Genomic DNA, 12,331 nt, shown 5'->3' with positions numbered 1-12,331 from the left:
CTCTCCCTCTCCCTCTCCTTCTCCCTCTCCCTCTCCCCTTCCCTCCCTCCCTCCCTTCTTCCCTCCTTCCTCCCTTCCTCCCTCCCTCTCCTTTCCTCTCTCTCTCTCAACAATCAGTAAAAACATTTAAAATTTTTTTCAACTATAAATTCTTGGAATTTTGTGTATAAACAGATTCAAGCAGAGCTGCCCTGTTTCTGATAGGAATGAATTGCCTGGAGCCCCACAGTCAGCCACTATTCTCTGCCTCTGCCAACCATAGCACCTTTTTGGAACAGTTTTAAAATTATATGTACAATGATGGGAAGAACACAGTCTTTGGAATCTGACATATCTGGACTAAAATCCCAGATCTTCAAGTGGTGGCAGCTTTGTAACATTGAAAAATATACTCAACCTCTCTGAACTTTGGTTTGCTGATCTGTAGTAGAAGGTACTCAGTCCTTATTTCATCAGAATGTTGTTGAATTAATTGAGGTAATGTGTATAGCAGTGCACTATGCCTGATAAGTAGGAACTCAGGAACAGCTGTCTTTTTGCCATAGAAAGTCTAGCTGAAACTTTGCAATAACTCTTTGCTTGAGAGTGGTACTGATTTTTTCTGGATGAATAGTATAGAAATCAGCTATTAGAAACATTGGTTCTCTATAATATTTGAAAAGAAGGCATGCGATAAGGTATACACATTGAACTTTAGCTAGCAGTCAAAAGTCCCCACCCCTGTTGCTTTGTGAAGTCGGAGTGCTGTCAGGATGCCTGAGGTGGAGACTGCACTGTGTCACTGTGCAGTTCAGATGGCGAGAGGGACAGTCAGGGCTTCATCCTGTCAGTATGGCTGGTGCCGGTCTGGGGCCTTGATATCTCAGAATTTGGGGGTGTTGGATATATTGTAAGGTACCTGGTTTTGATTTGCAGCAGCGCCAGCCTATCATAGGCCTAGAATGGTCCTACTTTGTGGTGTGATGGAGTCCCTTATCAAAGTGGAAACTAGATGAGTCATGCACATACTCTAGATTTCTGGGAATAAATTTACCTCCATGAGTGCCAGACATGGAGAACATTAAAGGGGACTCCAAAAAGCTCTCATAGAATTAAAAACATCTCTTATTCTGGCCCAGCGTCTTTATACCATGACAGAAAGGAATGGCTTTTTCCTGTTCTGTCATTTTGTTCCTTCCTCTTCTCACCTTCCATACCTGCCCTGGGGAATTTGGTTGCTACCTACACCTGAGCCCAGTGGTTCTCAACCTTCCTAATGCGACCCTTTAATACAGTTCCTCATGTTGTGGTGACCCCCAACCATAAAATTATTTTCTTGCTACTTCATAACTGTAATTTTGCTACTGTTATGAATCGTAATGTAAATATCTGATACGCAGGATGTATTTTCATTGTTACAAATTGAACATAATTAAAGCATAGTGATTAATCACAAAAACAATATGTAATTATATATGTGTTTTCCGATGGTCTTAAACGACCCAAAGGGGTCGCGACCCACAGGTTGAGAACCGCTGCCTTAGCCTATGACAAAGCTCGTATCTGTCCCTCCACTCCTGAGCTTCAGAACCAATTTGTGGACTGGCCTTTCCTGGGAATGTTACCGGGTATGAGATTGGACATACTAAAAAAATTGAGTTCCGTGTATTTCATCTTAATTTCCTTTTCTTTCTGAATTCCCTATCCTGCTAAATTGTGCCACGAGTTACCCAATCTTCACATCTGGGAATGATTCTGCAATTTTTTCCCCTCCTCTTGTGCCAAGGCCCATCAGCAGCCCTTCTTTCCATACCCATTGCTACATGTAGCTCAGACTTTTCTTACTTAGATCAGCAGTTTTTACCTATTATTTTCCCCTGACACATATGATACATGACTGCCCTGGGTCACCTGGGGTTAAGGGTGCTTATTTAGCACACTATATATAACTATATCATCTTATCAGAAATGGATATGAAAAATTGAAAGTAACACCACAGATATATAACCTTGATTCCATTCTACAACATTTAAAAAAGTGAGATTTTACCTCTTTAATCAATTTTGTAACAAATTACTTGTGACATCTCAGCACTGATCACAACACTGGTGTCATGACATGAAAGTTGCAGGAGACTTACTCGTTATGTTAAATGATAACCAGCTTAGGGCAAAATAGGTGGTGGCCAACCTGCTTACCTGTCCTAATTTTTTACTGAAAAAAATAAATAATTATGTAATAAAAATAAAATGTTATCTTTCAAGAAAAATTACTTAACAAATAGCTCATTAACATTAGTGGTAAAATCCATTTACTGAAAAATATTGTTGAGGCAAATATGTCAGTAGTCTATATTGAGTTCATCAGACGACCAACCACAAACCAAATCCATTATGATAAAGGTAAATAAAGAGTGATTTTTATTAAAAATTTAGCACTACGTAAACTATAGGTAACTCAAGATATCAGTAATAATAAACTGATAGCCCTAACTGGTTTGGCTTGCAGGGGTGGGCAAACTTTTTGACTCGAGGGCCACAATGGGTTCTTAAACTGGACCGGAGGGCCGGAACAAAAGCATGGATGGAGTGTTTGTGTGAACTAATATAAATTCAAAGTAAACATTATTACATAAAAGGGCACGGTCTTTTTTTTTTTTAGTTTTATTCATTTCAAACTGGCCGGATCCGGCCCGCGGGCCATAGTTTGCCCACGGCTGGGATAGAGCGTCGGCCTGTGGACTAAAGGGTCCCAGGTTCAATTCTGGTCAAGGGCATGTACCTTGATTGCGGGCACATCCCCAGTGGCGGGTGTGCAGGAGGCAGCTGATCGATGTTTTTCTCTCATCGATGTTTCTAACTCTCTATCCCTCTCCCTTCCTCTCTGTAAAAAATCAATAAAATATACTTTAAAAAAAAGTTCAGATTAAAAAAAAATAAATAAAAAAAAACCTGATAATAAAAACTTTCCTCAAAATTGAGGAAATTTTAACTCTTGATGGTGGAATTTCAGTTATTAACAAATTTGCCAAGTAATGTGTTGTAGCCAGATGTCTTAGAAAACAAACTAGAATTCTCTAGTAAGCAGCTGGTTTTTATATATGAATACCAGATTTTAGTAACTGTTAATAATTGTAGGTAATATTCCTATTCATGATGAAAGCATGTGAAATTGTTGCCTTCACCTTGTGGTGGTGGCAGGGAAAACAAAAGATCTTCGGGGTGTCCATTGGAAGATCATATATAGGCATTTTCCATTCTAAAAAACTTGAGTTGTAGTAGGAATTTCCCAGTCAACGAGGGTTGAGAGATAAGTGGTGTCAGCAGAAGGAATAACGTGCAAAAAAAATGCTATGGTCAGAGAGGGAGGGAAGGAGAGAAGGTGGGGCAGGGGAGGGGGGGAATGAATGAGAGTGCATATGCTGGCATTAGACAGTGCAGGCATAGTGAGTGACAGGAGATGAAATCGGAGAACACAGGCACTAGATCCACCAAGACCTTGAATGCTGTGCTAGGGAGTTTGGATTTTATCCTGATGGCTCTTGGAGGCCTTTAAGGATGGTCAAATTTGAATTCTAAAAGGTTGCTCTGGCCTTTGTCTGGAGGTTAGACTGTGGGTTTGGAAACAAGTTAAGTCACTGCTGGCAGTCTTCTGGGGACAGGGTACAGTGTCCTGATGTTCTGTCTGACTTATTTAACAAATGGGAATGTTGTAGTTTACAGAAAATGGAAGAATGGAGACATATCATGGTCAAGGTCCATTGGGGTGGACTGAGTTAGAGGTTCCAGTGAATCATGCAGGTGGATATGGAAGTCTGGTTGATAGCTAGATACACAGTCTGAGCTGAGAATACAGGTCTGGGAATCGTCTGATCTATCGAATCTGGGAAATGAGATTTCATGAGGAGATAATGAAGGTATCAGAGAAGCACGATATATAAGGGATGGCTGGAAGAATGCGAACTTGAAAGAGATAGAGTATTCCAAAAGGAAGAAGGGAAACCTCAGAGTGTTGACGTAGGAGCCAAAGGAAGGCTAGTTTTCAGGAAGAGAATCAGTCTCACATTCTGTAAACACATCATGTAAAACCAAGACAGAAAAATAACTTCATTGAATTATCGAGTGGGGGCATTGTCTCTGAGAGAGATAATGGTCAGGGCACGTTGAGGAGGAAGCCAGTATGCCGGGGCTGGAAGAGTGATTGGGAGGAAAGGGAAGAAGATGGCGAGGCTGCTAACTCCTGTTCAAGTAGGTTGGCGGGGAAGAGAGGGAAGGCTGCGAGGTGGGTTTACAGAGGGGCAGGTGCTGAGCTGAGGTTCCTGAGGAGACGGGAAGGATTATGAAGTGGTGCCCTGGTGAGGAGTCCTTCCCCCCTTCATTGTGAGGGTGAGCGAAGGATTGACAGGTGCTGCAGCTGTGGTGCAGGTACGGGGGAGGTGGAGTCAGAGCTAGAGGGAGTGTCTCCATGAAACAGAAGGTAGGACCCTCTGCTGAACAAGCGAGTGGGATAGTGGAGGAGGTAGCTTAAGGGATGTGGGAAAGGTTAAAAATAGCTGCTGTGGAGAAGGGGGAAGATTGCAGACTGGTTTCCAGCAGGGGCTGTAAATTGTGAATTGTTGGCAGTCTGAATCTGCATAGCTGTGCATATTCCTGTGGGTTTCTCAGGCAGGGCCCATTCACTCATATGGAAAAGATCAAACTGGAATTTTTCTGGGTGGGGATGATCAAGGGACAAATAAAAGAGGCTTTGAGGTTATTGGCCTCAAATTAGATGTTTGGATAGAAAAGGTAAGAACATTTGTAGGAACTGAAAGGGATAAAGTAAGAAAGGACAGCTGCTGTGAAGAGGCAGGAGAACTGATGGGTACGCCTGGACAGTGGGTAGGAGAGCTGGGAAGATGAGAGGCTGTGGACATAGGAATGCCTGCACATGAAGGTCAGAGGCGGGGGTGGTTATGGGCACAGACAGCCCAGGGTTGGCCAAAGGGGCAAGCAGAGGCTCAGTGAAGTGGAGGTCATTTGAGTTGAGGGCACTAAGGAACTGGGGTTAGGATGTTCTGAAGGATCATCCTTACTGTGAACAATGAAGGCAGAGCTTCAGGGATGACCAGGCCAGGTACTAGAAACAGTAAAGGAAGAGTTCCTGGCCCTTCCCTGTTTTCCACGCAACATACTCTTCCTTTGATGACACTCTTAATCCCTTGACCTTCTTGTCCTTGTTCCCTGTGCCAGTCACCATGTTGGGATAGCACCTGACACCTGCTAGAGGCTAGTTGAAGAGGTGACAAACAGACGCCAGTTGGACCCACAAATCAGTTCTTACATCGCTGGAATGTAGGCTTGGTGAAAGCAGGCCTTTGGTGTATTTTCTTACTGCTGCATCTAAGCACCTAGAATAGTTTCTTGCTGTCCATTATTAAACGAGTGAATACTTCAGACTTTACATTGACCCTACTGCTGCTTGGTATACCTGCTTCCAGCCTGTGGTAGCCTTTCCCAGAAACACTCTTCCAAGTCTCCTCTAGGCCCCAGCTCCGCCTGTGTCCCTCCTCTAGCTCGTCATCCTTCTCTCACCTTACTGAGGCCAGGGCCACTGTCAGACCTTTCTCACCGTCTTTGTCTTTTCTGCTTATGAATTGCTGACTTTAGCCACTTTCTTACCGCTTTACTTGGAAGAGGAAATGTTCCTATTTTTCTTCAAGGCTAATACTTTCCCTTTATTATAAGTACTAGGGCCCGGTGCACGAAATTCGTGCACTGGGTGTGTGTGTGGGGGAGTGTCCCTCAGCCCAGCCTGCCCCCTCTCACATACTGGGAGCCCTCAGGCGTTGACCCCCATCACCCTCCGATCGCCTGATCGGCCCCTTGCCCAGGCCTGACGCCTGCGCCAGAGGTGTCAGGCTTGGACAGGGGACCCCCATCTCCCCCTGATCACTGGCTCTGGCCCCCACCCAGGCCTGAGGCCTCTGGCCCAGGAATCATGCCTGGGCAGGAGACCCCCATCTCCCTCTGATCGCTTGGTCCACCCCCCGCCCAAGCCTGACGCCTCTGACCCAGGCTTCAGGCCTGGGCAAGGGGACCATCATATCCCCCCAATCCCCGGCTCCGCCCCCCACCCAGGCCTGATGCCTCAGCGAGAGGAGTTGACCCTCATCACCCTCCGATCACCAATCACCGGATCGGCCCCTTCACCAGGCCTGAGGCCTCTGGCCTAGGCATCCGGCCCGGGCAGCGGGGACCCGCAGCTGCAGCGGCCCCGCGATCGTGGGCTACACTTTAGGCCCAGGCAAGGGACCCCTAGCTCCCGGGACTGCCAGCTTCGACCGTGCCCAGCTCCCATCGCCGGCTCCACCCCTACTTCCTGCTATCACTGGCCAGGGCGGAAAAGGCGCCTGATTCTCCGATCATGGCTGGGGGGCAGGGCAAAGGCGGCCCCAGCTCTTAGCTCCCCCCTGGGTTTCCGATCACTGTCAGTGGCAGGGGGCTTCTTCCTGCTTTCCCTTTTGCCTCCCTGCATTGTGCCTACATATGCAAATTAACCGCCATCTTGTTGTCAGTTAACTGCCAATCATAGTTGGCAGTTAATTTGCATATAGCCCTGATTAGCCAATGAAAAGGGTATCGTCGTACGCCAATTACCATTTTTCTCTTTTATTAGATAGGATTAGATGCACAATGTAATATTTAAGCTACGTATCACAGAACTGTACACTTGAAACCTATAATTTTACTAACCAATGTCACCCCAATAAATTTAATTAAAATATATATAATACTGAAAAAAGTGTTAGAGACTATAGTCGTCTATCTCATTACCTCTGCTTTTCTTTCTGGAACCTGTCATCCTTTCTTACACAGTAGTCACTTCCTCCAATAGGTATAGAACGGATCCACAAAACAGGAACAAAAAGCCATTTTTTTTGTGTCTTGGATCTTAAACTATAATCTTATGTCTTTCATTTTTTCTGGTTAAAAAAATCTCTCAAAAGTGTTCCTTCCATTTGTGGGCTGTTCCTGTTTCCTTGCTACTTACTGCTTACCACCCTGAGTTTGGGGCTGTGCTCACAAATTCCTGAGCTGTTAGGACTATTTCTCCTGCATTCCAGGGCTTCTCTATACTCTTCTTTCCTTCATTTATTAATCCAACAAATATTTGAGCATTTTTGGCTCTTACTGCCAGGTACATTTCAAGGTATTAGAGATACTGCATGACTGAAACAGACAAAATTCCTTGCCCTTATGGCTTTTATATACTATAGGAAGACACAGGTATTAAATAATATGTATGTGTATTTGATACTGGCAAGAAAAAATAAGGAAAATAAAGCAGAGAACAGAGATGGGCAATTTCAGAACAGAGGGGTTTATTCTTTTAAACAGGGTGGCTGGAGAAACTTGCAATGAGGAGATAAGTAAAGGTCTGAAGGAGGTGAGGAGGAGTAAGAAACATTGGTATCTGGGGGAAAAACATTCTAAACAGAAAGAAGAGTAAATGCCCAATCGGGAGTGTGCCTGACATTTTTAGAGACCAGTGACCAGGAGAGTGAGGACTTTGTTGACCTCACGGTGGCATTTGGCATGTACTCTTCTTTGCTTTTGGAAATAATCTTTGTCCTTATGCCTTTGGAGACCAGTATTCTGGAGGGGATGACCTGGCCCACTTTTGGCCTCCTCCGTCTCTCTCACTGATTTCTTCTCTTCTTTGTGCCTGCCTTTAATCTTGTTTCCCTACGGTTCTTTGGTTGGTCCCCCTTTACCCTGCTGTATTGCCAATTGCATTCTTAAACTGTGTTCTGACTGCTTACCAGATAGCTCAACTTGCACATCACCAGGGGACCAAAAATTCAACATTTCACATCTAAATAGTTTGTAAACAACCCCCCTCCAGTCCCCCACACACACACACACACAAAGGCACCTCCCCTCATATTCCTCTTATTCATTTTTGGCTTAACTACTCAAATAGTTGCTCAGTTTAGAAAACTTAATCATCTGTGACTGTTATCCCTCAGCCGTCACTTTTAATTGGTCATCTTCTTATCACCCTCAGTCTCTATCCTCTGTGCCCCAATCTTCTCCAGCCACATCCGGCCATAATAAACAAACCTCACACTTGTGTACCTTTGTACCGTACATGCTATACTTTGTGTCTAGAATGCTCTTCTTGGCCTACAGGTGCAAGCTCAGGTGCTACGCCTTTATGCAGTGTGTTCTCGCCACCCCCAGTTCAGCTGTTGTGTCTGCCATGTGTACATACCTCTCGTGAGTCCCACACCGAGATGTGATGATGTGTATCTTACTAGACGGTAAACTCGTGAGCCGCAGCTATCTTATTAATCAGTGTACCCAATGTTTTCCTGTATTTCCTTGCCTTGGGCACAAGGCAAAGAGAACAGATGAATTTGGACCTAAGGGCACTACTTTACAATATATGGAATATGAAGGAAAAAAATTTTTAATTCCTAAGATACATATGCCTTCATCGGTAGCCTTTCTATTTTATTTGCAGATTACCGACATCTTTGAGAACAATTGGAACCGATGTTTCACTGGTGTTTGCTTGAACCCCAAGTGCTTGTATTCCACTCACTCTTTGGAACAATGGCAGGCAGCCCTGCTGGCAGGCGACACTGGCCCTGGCTGTGGCAGGCTGAACTTCATTGTTGTCTAAGCCGAGGGCAGCGAGCAGCTGTTTCAGATCAGACTTAAAATTTTTAATTACATAAATAATGCATTGTGTTTACTTGGAACAACAGTACTCTTTTCTGCTAGTTTTTGTTTCTAAATTTAGATACTTCTTTCTGGTTAAGGGGATTTTAGTTATTGTTAAAAATTTCTCATAAGATCATTAGGGGAAGACTAAGCAACTAAGACATTTTAGGGAACTGGAAAAAAGTTCTCTGTAGTAAACTTAAGATATAGGAATTCTGGAAAAGCAAAGAAGCTAAAAGTTTAGGGGAAAGAGAAACCAGTGATTTCTCTATCACAGTTTAGAAACTAGTCTGTTATACTGTGAAAGGAATTGCCAAGTGAAAATAATTTAGGCAGTGAAATAAATACTCTTTTTGACAGTAATTATTTGTCTTGAGATTTAAAAAATGTACTCTCCTTGTTCTCTTAATTCTCCCTTTTTAAAACCATTGCCCCAATTTTATAAGACTTTGTGAATCTCTAAAGCTTTTTAAGAATATAGGGTTGGGCAAAAGTAGGTTTACAGTTGTGAGTACACAAAACACAGTTTATTCTTGTACTATTATTTACTAATTACTAGTAGCCCTGCGCACGAATCTGTGCACCAGTAGCTCGCCACCGCCCTCCAGTAGCTCTCTGCCCACTGCCCCACTCTCCTGTAGCTCCCTCCACCCCCCACGCCCCCCCATAGCTTGCTGCCCTGCCCCCTCCTGTAGCTCTCCACTGCCCACTTGTAGCTCGCTGCCCCACCCTCCTGCTGATCCGTGATCCAGTTGTTACGTGGTCGGTCGTTACACTTCACGTTGTAATGACCATTTGCATATTACATCTTTATTATATAGGACTAGGGGCCCGGTGCACGAAATTCGTGCACTGGGTGTGTGTGGGGGGGGAGTGTCCCTCAGCCCAGCCTGCCCCCTCTCACATACTGGGAGCCCTCAGGCATTGACCCCCATCATCCTCCAATCGCAGGATCGGCCCCTTGCCCAGGCCTGACGCCTCTGAGGCAGGGGCAGGGGGACCCTCATTTCCCCCCATCACTGGTTCTACCCCCAGCCCAGGCCTGATGCCTCGGCCAGAGGCGTAGACCCCCATCACCCTCTGATCACCTGATCGGCCCCTTGCCCAGGCCTGACACCTCTGCCAGAGGTGTCAGGCTTGGACAGGGGACCCCCATCTCCCCCCGATCACTGGCTCTGGCCCCCGCCCAGGCCTGAGGCCTCTGGCCCAGGAATCATGCCTGGGCAGGGGACCCCCATCTCCCTCTGATCGCTTGCTCCACCCCCCGCCCAAGCCTGACGCCTCTGACCCAGGCTTCAGGCCTGGGCAAGGGGACCATCATATCCCCCTAATCCCCGGCTCAGTACCCCGCCCAGGCCTGATGCCTCGGCCAGAGGAGTTGACCCTCATCACCCTCCGATCACCAATCACTGGATCGGCCCCTTGACCAGGCCTGAGGCCTCCGGCAGAGGTGTCAGGCCTGGGCAGGGGACCCCCAGCTCCCCGCGGTTGCAGGCTCCGCCCCTGCCCAGGCCTAATGCCTCTGGCCTAGGCGTCCAGCCCGGGCAGCGGGGACCCGCAGCTGCAGCGGCCCCGCGATCGTGGGCTCCGCTTTAGGCCCAGGCAAGGGGCCCCTAGCTCCTGGGACTGCCAGCTTCGACCGTGCCCAGCTCCCATCGCTGGCTCCACCCCTACTTCCTGCTATCACTGGCCAGGGCGGCAAAGGCGCCTTATTCTCTGATCATGGCTGGGGGGCAGGGCAAAGGCGGCCCCAGGGCCGCCTTTGCCCTGCCCCCCAGCTCTTAGCTCCCCCCTGGGTTTCCGATCACTGTCAGTGGCAGGGGGCTTCTTCCTGCTTTCCCTTTCGCCTCCCTGCATTGTGCCTACATATGCAAATTAACCGCCATCTTGTTGGCAGTTAACTGCCAATCTTAGTTGGCAGTTAACTGCCAATCTTAGTTAGCAGTTAACTGCCAATCATAGTTGGCAGTTAATTTGCATATAGCCCTGATTAGCCAATGAAAAGGGTATCGTCGTACGCCAATTACCATTTTTCTCTTTTATTAGTGTAGATTGTATTATTTCCCACATGAACAACTGTAAGCCTGTCTTTGCCCTACCCTGTATTTATGATGTAATGAATAGCTACCCAGGATGAGCAGTCATTCACACTAATTATAACAAAAAATCATGGTTCTATTCCTATTATAGTGTCCATTCATTTGGCTCAGGGGGAAATATTATGGTTGGAATTAAAGGGAATAAAGGACAAAAAATATGTATCTTACATACACATGAGCATTTTCCAATATCACCTAGCGCAGTGGTCGGCAAACTGCGGCTCGGCAAACTGCAGCTCGCGAGCCACATGCGGCTTTTTGGCCCCTTGAGTGTAGCTCTTCCACAAAATACCCACTTCTGTGCATGGGCCATGAAGTTTCAATCGTACTGTATGTGCGCGCCCGCATGTGGTATTTTGTGGTATTTTGTGGAAGAGCCATACTCGAGGGGCCAAAGAGCTGCATGTGGCTCGCGAGCCGCAGTTTGCCGACCAGGGACCTAGCGTATCTTGCCCTGCCACACAGAGAGGCTGTCTATGCAGTTTATGTGAAGGGAGGGCACAGCTAGTTTATAGTGTGGGCTCCCATAATGACAGAAGGTTGGCTGGATGAGATAGAGAGCAGTGGGACCAAGTTCTGGTTGAAACTAGTAAAAGATGAGACTTATAGTGACCTCAGAAGGCTGGTGATATTCTAAATGTAGAGACTCACACAGTATGTTAAGGTTACACAGGGGAAAATGCTGTGTATCTACTCAAAAATATCCTGACACCCAGGGTGGGAACAAACTTAAAATATTGTTTGCTCAAAATTAGTTTCCTGGTCTAATGGGTTCTATACATTTCTCAGCCTTTCATAGGCTAAGTTTTATTAGTGGTTAGTGGAATACTCCTTTAAACTATTTTCGAATTTGGATTAAAACAGGGAATGAGATGAGCAAATAACATTATGACTACGAGGCTGTTGCCTTCTTGAAGATCAGCTCCTTACAATACTTTGTCATGTGAACCTGCAGTGCCCCAGGGTGGTTTTCCTTTGGTGTCCTGATTTTTTCTGAGTCACACTTGAGCTTTCCTTTTATAAGCACCAGCGAGCATAACATCTGCCAGATACTGTCGGGTGCACATTCCTTTTACAAGTAGGTGTGAGCATGTTTGGAAGGCAGGGTGACTTGGTATACTGGCCTAAAGCTAATGAAGCTTTGGGGAAGAGTGTGCGATGCCACGCCAGCCTGCCCTTTGATATAGCAGTTTAATCTTTCCTGACACAGAGTATGCATGAATGAGTTTGTTTTACTAGTACCTAGTTATGGGCAGGTAAAATGCACTTCTGAAAGTATTTAACTCTGCAGGAATCCCTGTGTTGTCCATGGTTTGCATTAATGTGCATATCAGAGCTTTGTGTTGTACCATGAAGAGCTTTCCTCTGAATTGATGTACCATGTTGCTGTCTTTCCTCACCTTCTTAAGGAAAACCTTTATATAATGTGGAAGCTTGTGGGTTAACGCAATGCTGAAGTGATGAGGTCTATTTGGGTGTTATTTGTCTAATATACCGAGTGTTTGAAAGTAGTGTCCATTAGCTTTGTAATAATAATGGCT

General features: G+C 45.8%; 1 protein-coding gene across 2 annotated transcripts in view; it reads left to right on the top strand.

Moving 5' to 3' along the window:
* The window catches only part of CRYBG3 (crystallin beta-gamma domain containing 3), a 128,955-nt gene that overhangs the window by 30,317 nt on the left and 86,307 nt on the right, over window positions 1-12,331 (top strand). The window lies entirely within an intron of this gene.

This window comes from Myotis daubentonii, chromosome 3, assembly GCF_963259705.1.
Source record: "Myotis daubentonii chromosome 3, mMyoDau2.1, whole genome shotgun sequence".
Taxonomy (NCBI): domain Eukaryota; kingdom Metazoa; phylum Chordata; class Mammalia; order Chiroptera; family Vespertilionidae; genus Myotis; species Myotis daubentonii.
The sequence above is the reverse complement of the archived record's forward strand: the minus strand, read 5'-3'. Positions and strand labels throughout refer to the sequence as shown.